This window comes from Cyprinus carpio, chromosome A18 (genome assembly GCF_018340385.1).
Source record: "Cyprinus carpio isolate SPL01 chromosome A18, ASM1834038v1, whole genome shotgun sequence".
NCBI lineage: Eukaryota > Metazoa > Chordata > Actinopteri > Cypriniformes > Cyprinidae > Cyprinus > Cyprinus carpio.
This window is the reverse complement of record NC_056589.1, coordinates 9,612,557-9,629,876: the sequence shown is the minus strand read 5'-3', so window position 1 is coordinate 9,629,876 and position 17,320 is coordinate 9,612,557. Positions and strand designations below refer to the sequence as shown.

Here is a 17,320-nt window from a genome sequence, read left to right as displayed (position 1 = left end):
GCACAATTTCAAGAGGCTCCACGACACCCATGTCAATGAAATAATTAGTTCTTTTAGTTTCGGTGTTAAACATGGAAAAGGGACTCTCAAAATGCCCCAAACTATCTTCGACAGCTGATCGGATGGAGTTATTAAGAGGAATGACAGAAATCACATCTTGACGAGTTTGGCTATGCAGTTCCATGGTGAGGTCCTCAAGGTCTGAAACAACTGATGATACCAAGCTATTGGCTACTCCACTGCACTGTAATTTGGCCACAATTGAGGCACATATATCTGCCGTCTCTCTCCTGGAAAAGGTAACATTTTTCTCAATGAGCGCTACTTGGGGATCACTTTCTCCGACAAACAAAGAACCTGACTGATTATTAACATTTTGAAATGACAGTTCACCAGATGGCAAATCAAAAGCTGGACTGGCATCAACAACATGAAAACTGTTCAAATGCTTTCGAAAACCAGAATATGAGCAAAACTGCCGACTACAGCCACTCTGTGCACATAACAACCTAAACTTTAACGAAGGATAGAAACTGTGTGTGACTCTTAGATGAGCTATCAAAGAGTGGCTGTTTGCATGCAAACTTTTACAGAGGAAACACTTCAACATTTAAACTAATTTAAAAGCTTTGCATGCAGTTCCCTTACTCTTGGAGACTCACTTGAAAGGCCAACATCTATGTTGTAAACTGTGGTCTGCAGGAAGGTAAAGAAGTTGACCAGGGCTTCCTCGTAGGACAGGTTGAAGACATAGTGAACTCTAAAAAGTTCATCAAAGGCACTCAAGGAGCTGGATCCAGTGCAAGGGATAAGGCGCTTGTCCACAATGACATAAAAGTGGTCGATCCTGCCCTTAATCCTTCCTGATCCCAGTAGGAATGGCTGGTGGCCCTCCCTCCCACTGAGATGGCCTTCAATACTGTTGCAGGACTGAAAAAGCACAAAAAAAAACACAACAACACACCTTAAAAAAAAAAAAAAAAAACAAAAACCAGTTTGTGAAATGATTAATGCATAATAAAAAAAAAAAAAAAAAAAAAAAAAAACACTACAACACACCTTAACCCAATATGTGCCAAACAAAACCAGTTTATACAGTGAAAAGGAAATTAAATGAATTTCCTCACCACAAAAAAAAAAAAAAAAGATTATAAAATTAAATTTGCTGATATACCCCCAGCCAAATCAAACTATGTGGACTGATTGCTCTTCATTATGAACACAAACATACCTGATTCAGAACTACCTCATTAGGACGAGCCGAGAGCTGTAGGTCAGTACCCAAACAAGTGAAAATCTGTAATTTATCAGTTGGAGTCCACTGGTTGTTCCAAACATTTAGACTTTTACTACTGCCAAAGATTTTCAAAGTATGTCAAACAGGACCCATTGCTCTGCAAGTTGTATGTCTCCCTTATTTAACATACCTGATTCAGAACTTCACCTCATTAGGTACGAGCTCCATGTAATAAACTAAAGGATTAGTTCACCCAAAAATGAAAAATCTGTAATTTACAGAAAAGGTTGTTACCCACTGGTTGTTCCAAACCTGTATACATCTTTGTACTACTGAACACAAAGATATTTTGAAGTATATAAACAGGCCACTTTGGGCAGCCATTAACTATCATAGTAGAGGTTGATCGATTTATCGGTTTTCCATTAAATTACATTATATTCGCCCCGAATCATTGTTAATGTACATAATGAATTGTATATTGAGATTTTCCATCGAAACGTGTGTCTTTCTGTGGCTCTAATAAAGTCTGTATGCTTCATTTATAGAGCTATAATATACATCGCTCTTTCCGTTTGCTCCGTTTTTTAAACACTGAACTTCAAATTATCTTTGCCTCATTGTTCATTCTTTTAGTCAGCTTGTGTCCATTTGGTGAATAAATAACCTTTTAGACTGCTGCCCGAGCTGAACGTGACACGTCCGGATGTGTGTGATACCCGTGAGTTCTCCTAGACTCAGCTGCTCTTTTATTTTGATTAGATAATCATTAAGTGCTCAATAACAGAAGCAGTTAAAGTGTGAGAGTATACATTGTGCTGGTTTAATTGTAGGGCCCTATGTTTTCCGCGATGCAGAAAACTTGGACGGAATCGCGGAATCCATTCATAAAAACAGATTTCACAGTTTAGCGCGTGTGACGCTCGCGGTGATTTCAGCGTGCCGTCTCACTAAATGAGGACGAAAACACATGAAGAACATCTCCAGAACTGCTCTGAGAATCACTTCATGAGCATTTGACCTTTTGATTTGAGCAAAAGCATCATATCACATGCACAGAATTGAAAAGGTATTCTTTTATTTTGCAACCCGTCAAAATAAAAGTCCAGTTTTAAAGTCTGTTTTTCAGTAGAATGTACACAGCCTACTACTACTACTACAACAATGAAAATGAAACAAACATTATTTTTTTAAGGAATAATCGCACAACATTTCTTCCATGTTTTAATTTTAATAGTAAATCCCCTTTGTTTGCCAAAAAAGTTTGCTTAATTTTAAGTAATTAAAAGACAAATAAAATTAATGTTTCATGCCTTGATTTGATAATAAAAATGTAAATACACAGGATTTTTGAGGGGAAAAATCATTAGGCTTCTTTAAGAAAAAATAAATAAATTAAGTTGTTTTATGCGTTCAAATAATTAGACATGCTAAAAATATGGTGAGAAAAAATAAAACATTTCATAGGGCCCTAATCATGTAATTTTTGTTAAACTTTTATTAAACTGATTTGAAAATGTGTAAATTTCATTATTTTATTTAATTAGACTTACTTTATGATTAATAAACTTTAACTATTAAAAAGGAGTGGAGTAATATTAAAATGGAAAAAACAGAATCCAGAAAAATTAACAGAATTTGGAAATAAATAAAATGGAATTTAGGAAAAAATTAAACATTTCATAGGGCCCTATTAGAGTGTGGTAATTTCAACATTTACTATTACTATTATTATTACTTCTTTTTTTTGTAAATAAAGCACTATTTTAGTTTTTTTTTTTTTTGTATCCATTTTAAAAATATCGGTTAATCGGTATCGGCCAGTGTGGTCCAACCTAGCTATCGGTATCGGCAAAATCCAATATCGGTCGACCTCTAGATCATAGTATTTTTTTTTTCCCTACTATGGAAGTCAATGGCTGTCCAAAGCAGCCAGGAACAACCTGAGGGTGAGTAAATAAAATAATTTTCTTTTTTGGGTGAACTATACCCCTTAAGTGTGTCAGGTCAGAGAGACAAAATGTGCAGAGGGTTGAGTCCCAAGGACCATGATTGAAAACCACTGCATTTTAGGGGTTATAACCAAAATCATAATCAAACATTCACAATGATTTTGCAACAGTATTTTTACCTTATGGAAATGCACAAGTCTGTCAACAGCCTCTGTTGGACTGATCTTAGTCTTCTTCCTCCCTGGAGCAGGAGGCAGGAGATGCAACAGCAGCAGGACAGATGACATGTCACTGTCCCAATCTGAATGAGTAGATGTTTATGGTGGGTGATTTAGGATAAAAGAAAAACAAACATTTAGTGCTCACAATAACAAGAATCCAGAGTAAATATGAAATCTTGACATTCATAAATCATGCCAACCATTTTCAGAACCTTGTCCACATGCTGCATTGAGAAGACACAGAATTTATGCTGTTGAAGTAAGAGACTGGGCTTCAGTGATGATCTTTTGCTTGAATGCTGTCTCCCACCTCTCAAGAAACTTGTTGGATGTTTCAGCATTGAAGAGCAGAGCAAAGTCCTGAAATCTAATGACAAAACATATTACAAGATTTCTAAGAAGTTACTTTTTCATCTTTTACCACCAAAATCGATAGTGTGCGCATGTTGTTTAAGACTAAAACATCATAAATGTGCAAATAAGTCAAACATAATTAACGTATTTATTTGAATTCTTTCAAAATCTGTCACTGGCATGTACTGTACGAGCGAGAATGATAAATCTATGAACGAATGAGTCCAAGTAGCAATCATGTCAAAGAGTAACCTTTGCGACACTTAACAAAAAGCAGGCATATCTAAAACACACTTAAAACAATCTTTGAAAAGGAGAATAAATGTTTTATTTACCAATCCTTTTACATCCAAATATATTGGAAAGACATCAAGGACGTCAGCTGATCTTTCAGGATTATGTACCAGTTCTTGTCTATGCTTGAAAGTTTCCTTCATCTTTTGCATAACTTCAGCTTCATCAGCTGTATGGACAAGGAAAGAAATTGCCTCTCTGCATGCATCTCCTTCAAGTTGTTGCACATCATCAATTCTTCTTCGTCGACTTGGTCCTCCACTTTCAGTCATCTCCAAGCGAACACGTTTTGGGTTCTTCCTCGACAAAGTTTTAAGGCGCCAGGAGATGAACCCGGTTCCCTTGTCTGGATCGTAGAAATGCTCCTGTCAGAAAGCCAAGAGAACACCTTGTAAAATCTGAATATTATATTAGCTATTACATTACATTTAAAAGATAAACTGCTATTACATGCCACAAAAAAGGAGCATAAAACTTCATGTCCAACTAGATTGTGTTACAAATACATCAATACAAAAGATTCTTACATAGCCCTTTGCTGAAAACGGGTCTGTCAGACTAGGAAAGAGAGAAATAATTCCCAAGGCATAGGCTTCCCTCTGTTTGCGGTTGGGGATCCTCTCAATGTAAAAAAAAAAAAAAAAAAAAAATTTTATATATATATATATATATATATATATATATATATATATATATATATATATATATATATATATTATATATATATATATATATATATATATATATGCATGCTAAACGTAACCTTGTTTTCTACACCAATTGACACAGCTGTGTATTTCTCGCATCTGTGCATTATAGTCTTACCCATGATTTTCTGTCATGTGACTGACAACAATATTAACAAGCTGACGTCTGGTGCTGTGCTTTAAAGTTTTAGTTTTCTGGTATTCTTCAAGCACTTCCTCGCCACCAGATTTTTTTTCCAGTGCATCTTGGACAATCTGATTAAACATATCACAATACAGATGAACACTTGGAAGACTACTAAATGGTGAAAGAATTATTATATGGATAAGTTAACAATAAGGAAAAACATGCATACATACCCGTTTTGCCTTTTCAGACTCTATGTTTATACTGTTGCTGGCCATTGTGGTTTGAATATGCACTGCTCTCTCGGTCTCTTCATGGTCAGTTGAAGAGAGTGAAAGAGTATCCGTACTTGTGCTGGGGGTTGATGATCTTGTGGGTGAAATCTCTGAGAGAGAAAGGCAAAAAAAAATTTCATGTTTTCTCTAAATGCATTAAACCAAACAGGGCTTTGTCTAAATGTTCTTTACTTTTGTAGCAAGAATTTTGCATCAGAAATCCAATTAAAGGGCTACTACAGCAAAATAAAAATTATGTCATTAGTGACTCACCCTCATGTCGTTCCAAACCCGTAAGACCTCCGTTCATCTTCGGAAATACATTTTGGTCCAAAAATAACAAAGATTACGACTTTATTCAGGATTGTCTTGTCTTCCGGGTCTGTTGTGAACGCGACTGCTGTGACTGTTGATGTACGACGCTGCTGACGTGTTCTCTGGTGTGCCCAATAACAAAGATAACACGTCAGCAGTGTCGTACGTCAGTGGCGTCACTGCAGTGTTGTGAACGCGCTCACAACAGACCCGGAAGAGAAGAAAATGATGAATAAAGTCGTAATTTTTGTTATTTTTGGACCAAAATGTATTTTCGATGCTTCAATAAATTCTAACGGACCCTCTGATGTCACATGGACTACTTTGATGATGTTTTTATTACCTTTCTGGACATGTACAGTATACCGTACATGCATTCTCAGTGGAGGGACTGAAAGCTCTCGGACTAAATCTAAAATATCTTAAACTGTGTTCCGAAGATGAACGGAGGTCTTACGGGTTTGGAACGACATGAGGGTGAGTCACTAATGACATAATTTTCATTTTTGGCTTAACTAACCCTTTAACTGTATCCTGCTAATGCTGTATCCTGGACTATTTTAGACAATGATTGAGTTATTAGCACTTATGGTATTGCCTCATGAAGAATCACTTGTTATATTCCTAATTTAAGTCAATTTAGATAAAAGCATCTGCTAAAGGTAAATGTAAATGTGTTTATCTGACCCAAATGCATTTAACCCCAGGATAATAACACTGGAGTCCTTAAAAGAATATATAACGTGTTATTATATACTTACCCTCACACAAACCAGCAGAAATATTTTCTTTTGGGCATCTTACTGTTAGGCATAAATGTGGACTGCCTTCAATCAATTCATAGAATTCCACAGTCGTGTCTGTATCAAAGACTTCAAGAGCTGCAGTTCTTGCTAAAGCGAATTTGCTCTTAACTGAAAGGTAATTTTAACAATAGCATGAAAAAAGATATATATATATATATATATATATATATATATATAATATATATATATATATATATATATACACTTTATAAGTTTTCATTAGTTAACATGGACTATGAATGGACAATACTTCTACAGCATTTAATACACTTAGTTAATGTTAATCTCAACATTTCCTAATAAATTATAAAAATCAAAAGTTGTATGTTAACATGAATGCACTATGAACTAAAATGAACAGTTCTACTTTTAACTAAAACTAAAGTTAGTAATTGTTAGTTTGCACATTAATTATTGTTAACAAATGAGACATTATTGTGGTGTTAACATACACAAGCCCTGTGGGCTTATATCTCAAGCATAGTTATACGACTTAGTATATTTTTAAGCAGTAGCATAAGATTCTTAGCTTACCTTCAGTGAGAAAGTCTTGGAACGTACTATCGCTGTGCAGTTTTACAAATTTCTTAACGCCTTGATACTGGACATTAACCAACATGACGAAAAGCTGTTGGTCAAGAAAAATGCAAATTACTACGTTGTTAATATTAATAAGAAAATCCAGCGAGCCGCTGTTGTAAGAGGCTCCATTTGTCACCCCACAAAAGTTAACGTTACATTAAAGTGAATTTGCAGCAAGTTGATTCGTATCTGCTATTGCAGATGAAGCGAGAACGTCAAACACGTGTCTCATATGAGCGAATTAGTTCATAGTCATACACTGGCAGAAAATATTAGTTCAGCAAAACGCTTCTTGCTTGATTATCTGAATTTATATCCGCTTCCTTTTACTTTGCAGACGAGAGTAACAGCGATATACTTCATGTAAATTTCTCGGATCATCCGAAGCTGTGAGTTCAAGGTGCACGTAAAAAAAAAAAAAAAACGCGCGTTACTGATTGCTGCTCAGTTCAACAGTCAGAGATTATTTGTGGAACAGTGCACAGCTGTACTAAAATTGGAGACAAAAATGCATTACAATGTCTTATTTTGCCAACACAAATAACGTGAGCCCAAAGAAGGGGAATATGGATGCTGCGCTATTTGCGTTAATTAACAGTTAACAGTACAGTTAAGTTACACAAATCACAGAAATTTGCTATCTACCCCAGATTCTAAAATATAAGAAAACTTACGATTAAAACTGCTCACCTGCACAAACAATGCCATTCTTACCTCAATTTGCTAGCTAACAAGTGTAGCTAATGTTAAATGGCCTCGAGATCCTGTCAGTAGTCTGTCGCATTATCTGAAAAAAAATAAAGTTAGCACTCTGGCAATGTTGAGAAACGTACTAAAATTATTCTGAACGGTGAGAAACATAAACAAAACATGATGAAAATTGGTCAATTTAAGTGGTTATAAAATATTATACCTGTTTGAACACTGTCCTCTCCTCGTGGTCGTCCGCCATTAATCAAAAAGGAAATCGTGTGCAAGGACCAGAAATTGGATCAACTCGTCACCAGTGTCAATTATGTCAACTCGCTGTTCTTACACTGACTCTGACCACTGATTTACACTGCAAGTGTTAATGCCATTCAAATCAACACCACAATCAACACTTTTTAACACTGATAAATTAACACCATAAAAACAACACTAAACAACACTGGATATTTTGCTGTGTTGTGTGGAATACTGTTAAAAGGATTTGATATAATCTTCGTTGTGCCTTCGTCTCCCTAACAGCAGTCGCCTGACAATACTTTTTAAAATAGTTTTAAATGTATTAAGGGAGTTGAGATCAATGAATTGTAAATAAAGAAATAAATAGATTCTCTAATAGATGGGTCTTATTTTTCAATAGAAATTTAAAGTAACAACTTAAAATAATGCACATTCCAACAATTCACTACTGTGCATTGCGTTTATGACATCATCAAAATACACCTCCACATATGTGTGTTACAAGATCCACTACATAATTGATCTAATACATTTCCTCATTGTTACAGGCTGTTGCGAGGGCCTCGTGGACTAGCCATCAAATCATGCACTTGTTTAAAATGTTACATTTTCTGCCTCAAGAAGCATTATGACAAAAATGTTAGGTGTGTTAGCCTTTAACTGTGGCTGGCTTTAACTGATCTGAGAGATTTGCCACTTGCAGTCAGAGGAGTTTAAAACAGAGATGTGAAAGGTTGAGCACTTTCTTCTTCCTGTAGTTGTGCTCACAACGTGTTTAAGTACTTTAGAAGATGAAGTGGATTAAATACAATATTTTTCAAATACTCAGATGTCTCAGACATTTTCATGTAGTTTTATGATGTAGTAGTATGTTCCAATGCTTATATACTCTTACGCCTCAAACTCAAAACTATGTACTACTCTTTATTAAAGACAAAAAGAGTACATAAATTCAGGGCATGGCTTAAGTAGGCAAATTGTGAAGAAACTTTGGTGTTATTGGCAGATACGCAACTTTTTGTCTATCTCTTATAAAGCAGCATGGAGGGAGCTTGATTGTGGCAACAATTACAAAGTTAATTCACTGAAATGATTTGTGTACAGTTAAAATGAAATAAAAGTAGAAAATGTCATTTAATATATAAACTAATATATACAATTTAAGTAGATCATCTAATTCATGTCTTTGGGCAATTGTGCAACATTTGGAATAATTCCAGCACTACACAAAAAAATAAAGAAAAACAGAAATTGAACGATCAAATGTAAAAATAATCACTGCATGGCCATCAATGTATTCGTTACAAATAAACTGAATATTGTTAAAACTATTAAAATTATTCATTCAAGAGCAGTGAGTGAGCGATTCCTTATATTTTCTTTCATGATTAATGACACAGACGGCAGCAGGTTTATATTGCACAGATCTAATATTTGTTACACATCAGATGTTTTTCCTCAACCTGTTCCTCATGTTCAATTGTGACATAATGGACCATGTTTATGAGAACACAAGCCAAATATTTTCAAATACTGTAACTTTGTGTCTGACCATTCATCTGGGATCGCATGCAGTCTGAGAATTGTGTCTTTCTGTGCATGCTGCATGTATGTGTCAGTCACATAGACTGTAATATAAAACATGGATGTAGTGTCCGTGACATCAACCGTAGGTTTTTGAAGAGCATTTTTGAAGCCTAAAGTGTAGTGATGTTACGTTCTGTGCTGAGGCTTCGAAACGTGTGTCGAGAAATCCCAATAATATCGCCCCTCCTGCCTATTATGAACAAAGACTTGATTTACACACATTTGATAGCCCCATTAATTTCAAGCCAATATGTTTATTACACAATTATGTTGTATTACGTTATACAATAATTATAAAATACATATTATATTCATATAAATAGCTTAGGCTATGTGTTTTTTTTTCTTCATCATTATTTCTAACTGGGGCAAAACAGTGTATCATAGATCACATCAGGTCATCTGTAATGTATCTGCATGTTTTACACTCTTTGGCCATCAGATGGTATTGTGAGCAAATGAAGCCTCGAGAAATGAACCCTATTGTGAACCACTTGGATGAAAAGCTTCAACATTGTTGGTTTCGAGAGAGAGACTGGAAGGTTACTGCTTGGTCAGTTAGTCCGAATAATACAATGAGAACCGTTTTTTTATTATTACAATCAGTAACTCTTTTAACATCTTGCATGTCCTGCACCTTATTTTCTCATTCATGCATATTATAAAAAAAAAAAAAAAAAGTGCAAGTGCTTTGCTTCCATAGGGCATATGAAACTTGTTTTATCAACACATAAGAGTTATTTTAGCCTACAATAAAACAGCAATAATATGTATTAAAGGCATATTTAAATATAGGCCTATTTTTTTTAAACATCTAGACTATTTTTTTTTTTTTTTTTTTTCTCGGATTTATGCAGACTTCTTCACAGCATTGTGCTTCTGTCATGGTTATGATCTGTTTTGGTTTAGTTTTCTGTGTTTCCTTTCTCCTGACTTGTTTGTTTCCATGTTTTTTGATGAATTAGCTCCACACCTGTTTCAGTTTTCCCAATTAAGTTTCTAGTACTTTAGTTCTGTGTTTTCCCCTGGTCCATTATTTTGATCTACATGTTGTGCTACTCCAGCTTGATTCCTTGTGTTTGATTTGTGGATTATAATAAAAGACTGTTATTGGCCTACTCCTGTGTCGTGTGCCTCCTTAGAGCACAGCAACCGTGACAATTTCATGTCAGACAGGAATTCATCAAACCGAATCATCAGCATCATGATCAGCATCCAAAGACCAAATTATTTTGACATGTATCAGGCATAACATGTCTTTAAAATAAGCTGGTTATCTTGGCAGAGTATTAAAAAAAAAAAAAAAAAAAATAGAAAATCTGTTCTTGACATTTTGGTGATGCCATGAAAAAATAAAAATAAAATCCACACAGAAATCAGAACCCGTTTAAAGTTGCAGTTTTCTGACGGTTTTTTTTTTTTTTTTTTTTTTTTGCTCTTGTGGGTTGAAATTAAAGGGTTACTCCACCTCAAAATTAAAATTTTGTCATTTATCACTTACCCCTATGTTGTTTCAAACCCTTAAAAAGCTTTGTTCATCTTCAGAACACAATTTAAGATATTTTAGATGATAACCAGCAGGCTTGTGACTGTCCCATAGACTGCCAAGTATATTTAACTGTCAAGGTCCAGAAATGTATTAAAAGCATCATCAGAATAGTCCATCTACCATCAGTGGTTCATCTGTAATGTTATGAAGCGACAAGAATACACGATTACCCTCTTTTTTTATTTTACTTTTTACCGCGCCACACGGATGTGCTGTTTTCTTTCAAATCAAAGTGTAAATACAAGTAGAAAATGTGTCCTTGTGGCGCGACTGACACAGAAGAGTGTACACTGCCTGCATTCAGCTCATATTCCCCAAAATGGTGCTATGGTGATGTGGAGAGACACAGAGGAGACGAATTGTTCAATAAAGCCATTATTTTTGTTTTCTTTGCATACAAAAAATATTCTTGTCGCTTCATAACGTTATGGTTGAACCACTGATGGCAGATGGACTAATTGATTTATGAAAAAATTTTCATTTTGGGCTGGAGTATCCCTTTATGGTTTGTTTGCAGTTTCTAATGATAGAAAATAAGTTTCTAAACTGAATGATATGAGATGTGCAGGTGTATCTGCACCTAAAGTAAACCCAGAGATGATTGAAGAAGCAAACTTCTGGTATTTTTACACACAAAATAATAAAACATAGTGTCAATAAAATAATTAATTTCAGCATTTATCATGTTTTAAATGAAAGTTGGAGTACTGTATATCAAATCCATTGATATAATCTATCAATACTACCTCTTAAAGGCTTTTCGACGTGGTTTAAATCCATCTATCAAGCAGCAGATGTTCACCTATGAGGACACTGTGGGGCTTGAGAGCTTTCTGCAAAAGGCGCTTCACATCTCTCAACATCTCACTGCGTGCCACACAGAGGAACCATCTAGCACTGCTTCCTCACCGGGTACTACTCCTTCAGCACCCGAGCCTATGCAAAAGGATCATTATCACTTGTCATCAACGGAACGAGCACGATGAGTCACTCAGGGACTGTGCCTGTACTGCAGCTACAGTGAACATCTTCTGCCTTCCTGCCCTATTCGCCCAACATTCTCAGCAGTGAGTACGGTCCAAATCCATCCTGATGTCTCTAGAATACCACACATTGATGCTCTCCTAAAATACATGAACCAATCTTTTCCAGTTAAAGTCCTTGTCGATCCTGGAGCTTCCAGAAACTTAATTTAATCTCTTTGCCTTGCCCAAATCAAACTCCCTTGACATCGCAATGCGACCACTTATCAAATATCAAATATCCAAGGAAAGCCGCTGGGCAAGGGCTTGGTGTGTCACCACACCCCGGAGGTCACGCTCCACATTGGAAGTTTACACTCTGAGCGCATCTAATTCGGGGTGCTGGACATCCACTGGACTTCCGGGGAGGTGCTCAAGTAGAGTGAATACTGCTCTCAGGGATGTTTAACAGATCTTCCTACACCCATTCAAACCAGTACCACGATTACCCTCTGCTCAACCACTGTTGAAAGTCCTGCCTCCCAGAGCACAGTACAAATTCACACAGAATACCGGGCGTTCCAGGATGTATTCAGTAAGGTTGGGCCGAAACATCTTCCTCCACATTGGCCATGGGACTGCGCTATCGACCTGCTCCCTGGGGCCAAACTGCCTAAGGGACATGTCTACCCACTCTCGATCCTGGAGAGAGCTGCCATGCAGGAGTACATTAAGGAGGCCTTACAACAGGGATTCATCACCTATCCTCTTCCTCTGGTACCAGCCGCCTTGGAGGAACTCATTTGAGCTCATCTCTTCACCAAGTTAGATTTATGCAGTGCCTACAGTCTAGTCTGTATCCAAAGAGGGTATGACTGGAAGATGGCCTTTGTGACTCCCTCTGGGCACTACGAGTGCTGGGTGATGCCGTATGGCCTTTCCAACTTCCCTTCAGTATTCCAAAATTTCAAGAATGAAATCTTCAAAGACATGCTCAATCAGTTTGTCATCATCTACATTGATGATATTCTAATCTACTCACCCAATCTTGAGGAACATCAATGGCGCGCCACCCAGGTACTCAAACGTCTCTGCCAGCATCGTTTACGTATATCTTTCACTAGAGAAGAGTTATGTACCTACCATTCTGTTCCTCACCCTTCTGGACTCCATCCACACTTCTCCAGGATCGGGTCACCCAGGCAGCTAACGAACCCTCATGCTCCTCCAGAACCGGTCCTTATGTCGGTCCTTTCCCTATCACAATGAAGTCACTTATGAACTCCAACTCCCAGCCACTTACCGCATCACCTAACTTCCATGTATCCCTGTTAAAACCTTTTATTGACCCACTTCTCCCTCCTTCCACAGAACCCGAGATACCTCCTCCTCCTGAGGTCGATTCCACCGAAACCATCTACCTAGTCAAAGAGATCCTAGACTCCCGACGGCATGGCAGCCGGCTCCAGTACCTCATGGATTGGGAGGGGTACGGTCCAAAGGAAAGATCATGGGTGGACAGAGATGATGTTCTGGATCATCACTCCTCTCCGATTTCCATCAATCTCACCCAGATCGTCCTGCTCCTAGGGGACATGGTCATCCTCGCCGTCGGTTACGGGCACTAGGAGTTGCCCGTGGGGGAGGGGGTACTGTCACAGATTCACCAGCCACACCTGCCACACCAGCCACCTACACCATATCACAATCTCCAGATTACTGATTACGGACACCTGATTCCGCTTACCATACTCTTTATCAAGCTTCTCACCTTATTCCCTCGTCGACTGGTCTCAAAGTTGCACACCTTCTCCGATCTCTCCACTTACCTGCCTGGATCTCCGTGGCTCCATGTCAAGTCAAGTCAAGTCAAGTCACTTTATTGTCACATCACCACAGCACATGTGCCTTGGTGAGTGAAATTCTTGGGAGCGTGCACCAGAAATTGCAGAAACAGTTAACATATGACCATACAGACTTCAACAGGTGAAAATATGCAATATGCACATACATATAGTCAGTACACACAGTGTACTATTGGACATACTTACAGTTAGCACTACACATTTTACGCAATATGTACATACATACAGTTAGCACTACACATTATACACTATACACAGAATGTACACATTCTACATTATGTAGACATATATACGCATGAAAATATGCTAAGGTGCAACAGAGTGTACGTGGGCTGGATACAGAAATGTTATGGATGTGCATTGGATGGAATCCAGTGGTAGCAGGTAGATTATTGTGTTAAATAGTTCGGTGTTGAACTGTCAAAGTTAAAGTGCAGTGTGTGGCATACCATATTGTGGAGTATGCTGTAGGGTGTATTAGTTCAGACTGTTCATAAGTCGGATAGCCTGAGGGAAAAAGCTATCCCTCAGTCGGCTAGTGCGGGATCGGATGCTGCGGAGACGTCTTCCTGAGGGCAGCAGAGAGAGCAGTCTGTGGGAAGGATGGCTGGAGTCACTGATGATCCTCCGGGATTTCCTTATACACCGCCTGGTGTAGATGTCCTGGAGGGAGGGAAGCTCACCTCCAACAATGTGGCTGGCAGTTCGTACGACCCTTTTCAGAGCTTTGCGGTTGCCAGCGGTGCTGTTTCCAAACCAGGCAGTGATGCAGCCCGTCAGGATGCTCTCTATAGTGCAGGTGTAGAACGATCTGAGGATGCTGGGGCTCATTCCAAACTTCCTCAGCCGTCTCAGGAAGAAGAGGCGTTGATGTGCCTTCTTCAGCACTGCATCAGTGTGTGTAGACCAGGTGAGATCCTCACTGATGTTAACACCGAGGAACTTGAAGCTGCTTACCCGCTCCACAGGTGTCTTGTCGATGGTGATGGGTGTGTGTTCTCTGCTCTGTCTCCTGAAATCCACCACCAGCTCCTTGGTCTTCATGTACAGTTCTCTCTCCACCTGTTGTCCTGACACCATTTAGTCAGGGTGCTCACCTCCTCTCTGTAGGCCGTCTCATCGTTGTCGGTGATCAGGCCTATCACCGTTGTGTCATCAGCGAATTTGATGATGACGTTGGAGATGTGTGTGGCTGTACAGTCATGTGTGTACAGGGAGTACAGGAGCGGGCTGAGGACACAGCCCTGAGGAGCACCAGTGTTGAGGGTCAGCGGGGATGAAGTGTTGTTGCCCATTCTGACCACCTGGCTTCTGCCTGTTAGGAAGTCCAGGATCCAGCTGCACAGAGATCTGTTTAGTCCCAGAGTCTGGAGCTTCGCAACAAGTGTGGCAGGCACTATGGTGTTAAATGCTGAGCTGTAGTCCACAAACAGCATTCTCACATAGGTGTTCTTATTTTCCAGGTGGGAGAGAGCAGTGTGTAGAGTGAAAGCAATAGCATCGTCTGTAGAACGGTTGCTACGATATGCAAATTGTAGCAGATCCAGTGAGGCAGGCAGCACAGAGCAGATGTAGTCTCTGACGAGTCTCTCAAAACACTTACTGAAGATGGGTGTGAGAGCAAAAGGCCTCCAGTCATTCAAGCATGTGATTTTATTTTTCTTTGGTATGGGCACAATGGTGGATTTTTTGAAGCACGAGGGAACCACAGAGAGAGAGAGGGAGAGGTTGAAAAATGTCTGTAAAAACACCGGCTAGCTGGAATGCGCATGCTCGGAGCACACGGCCTGGGATGCCATCAGGCCCCGCTGCCTTGCGGATATTCACCCGTCGGAAGGATCATGTTACATCCGCGATAGAGACGGAGAGTGCACTCACCTCTTCTGCAGCAGCCGCGGGAGCACTCTTTGTGTGGGCGGTGTTGTGAGCCTCGAAACGAGCATAAACGTTATTAAGCTCATCCGGTAGAGAGGCGGCAATGTTCACAGTAGCTGGTTTGTTCCCTTTAAAGTCTGTGATTTTATTGATTCCCTGCCACATGCCTCTTGCATCGCTGGTGTTGAATTGTTCTTCAACTTTGTTTTTGTATTGTCTTTTTGCGGCTTTGATGGATTTCCTGAGATCGTAACTGGCTTGTTTGCGATCATCAGCGTTTCCGGATTTAAAAGCGGATGTCCGCGCTGACAAGGCTGCTCGAACATCGCTATTAATCCACGGTTTTTGGTTGGGGTAGATGTGGATTGTTTTTGTCGGCACTACATCTTCTACACACTTCCTGATGAAACACGTTACAGTTTCTGAGTACGCCTCTATGTCGTCATCAGACGCTGCCCGGAACATGTCCCAGTCCACGTGATCAAAACAGTCTTGTAGTATATAGCGTCTGATTGGTCCGACCAGCATTGAATTGTCCTGAGGGCGGGTCCTTCCCGTTTCAGTTTCTGCCTATAAGCAGGCAGAAGCAGAATGAAAGAGTGATCCGATTTGCCAAAAGGTGGGCGTGGGAGAGATTTGTAGGCGTCCCGGAAAGGAGAGTAGCAGTGGTCCAGTACACGGTCACCACGCGTGTTGATGGTGATGTGTTGAAAATATTTCGGAGCTATTGTTCTGAAGTTGGCTTTGTTAAAGTCCCCCATAACAATAAACGCTGCATCTGGGTACGCGGTTTCCTGCTCACTTATATTCCCATACAGTTCCTTGAGTGCCTGGTCTGTGTTGGCTTGAGGGGGAATGTAAACAGCGGTGATTATGACCGCTGTGAATTCCCTCGGTAGCCAGAATGGTCGACACAGAAGCATATGAAATTCCAGATCAGGGGAGCAGAAGGATTTAATAGAGTGTAGGTTCCTTTCATCACACCACGAGTTGTTGATAAAGAAACAAACGCCCCCACCTCTGCTTTTCCCTGTGAGCTCTTTCGTTCTGTCCGAGCGGTGCACGGAGAACCCCGTAAGCTCGATGGCTGAGTCTGGAACCACTGCAGACATCCAGGTTTCTGTGAGGCAAATAATGCAGCAGTCCCTTGTTTCTCGTTGGTATGAGATACGTGCCCGCAGTTCGCAAAGTTTGTTGTCCAGTGACTGAACGTTAGCCAGCAAAATGGATGGGAGAGGAGGTCGGAGGGGACGACGTCTGAGTCTGACGAGGACGCCGGCTCTCTTTCCTCTTTTCCGGCGGCGTTTCCTCGGTCGCGCCCGCGCAGCCCAGACAAAGGGCTCTGATGCGGTGTCTGTCTTACTCTCTCCTGTTGACGTTCCTGGAAGGATTTAAGATAAGGACAGTGACTTCTCAGTTTATTGAGCCTTTGGCCTTTATGTTTGAACATTTGTTTTTGAATCTACCTTCAGTTTGTGGCAAACAAGAAGCTCAGAATCAATCTTCAGCTGTGTGCCTTTCTATCCAGTTGTGACAATAGCTGTATAACTTTACAACAGGAACACTGCTTTAAGAAAAAAGCAAAACAGCTAAATTTATTTGACATCAAATCAAAAATTTCAAAATATGCTCTCAAATTGCTCTTGTGGTACTTTGATGTCATA

General features: G+C 39.3%; 1 pseudogene; it reads right to left on the bottom strand.

Moving 5' to 3' along the window:
• Nucleotides 1-593: 593 nt before the first annotated feature.
• On the bottom strand, nt 594-7,842 carry LOC122148527 (annotated as a pseudogene).
• Nucleotides 7,843-17,320: the final 9,478 nt, after the last annotated feature.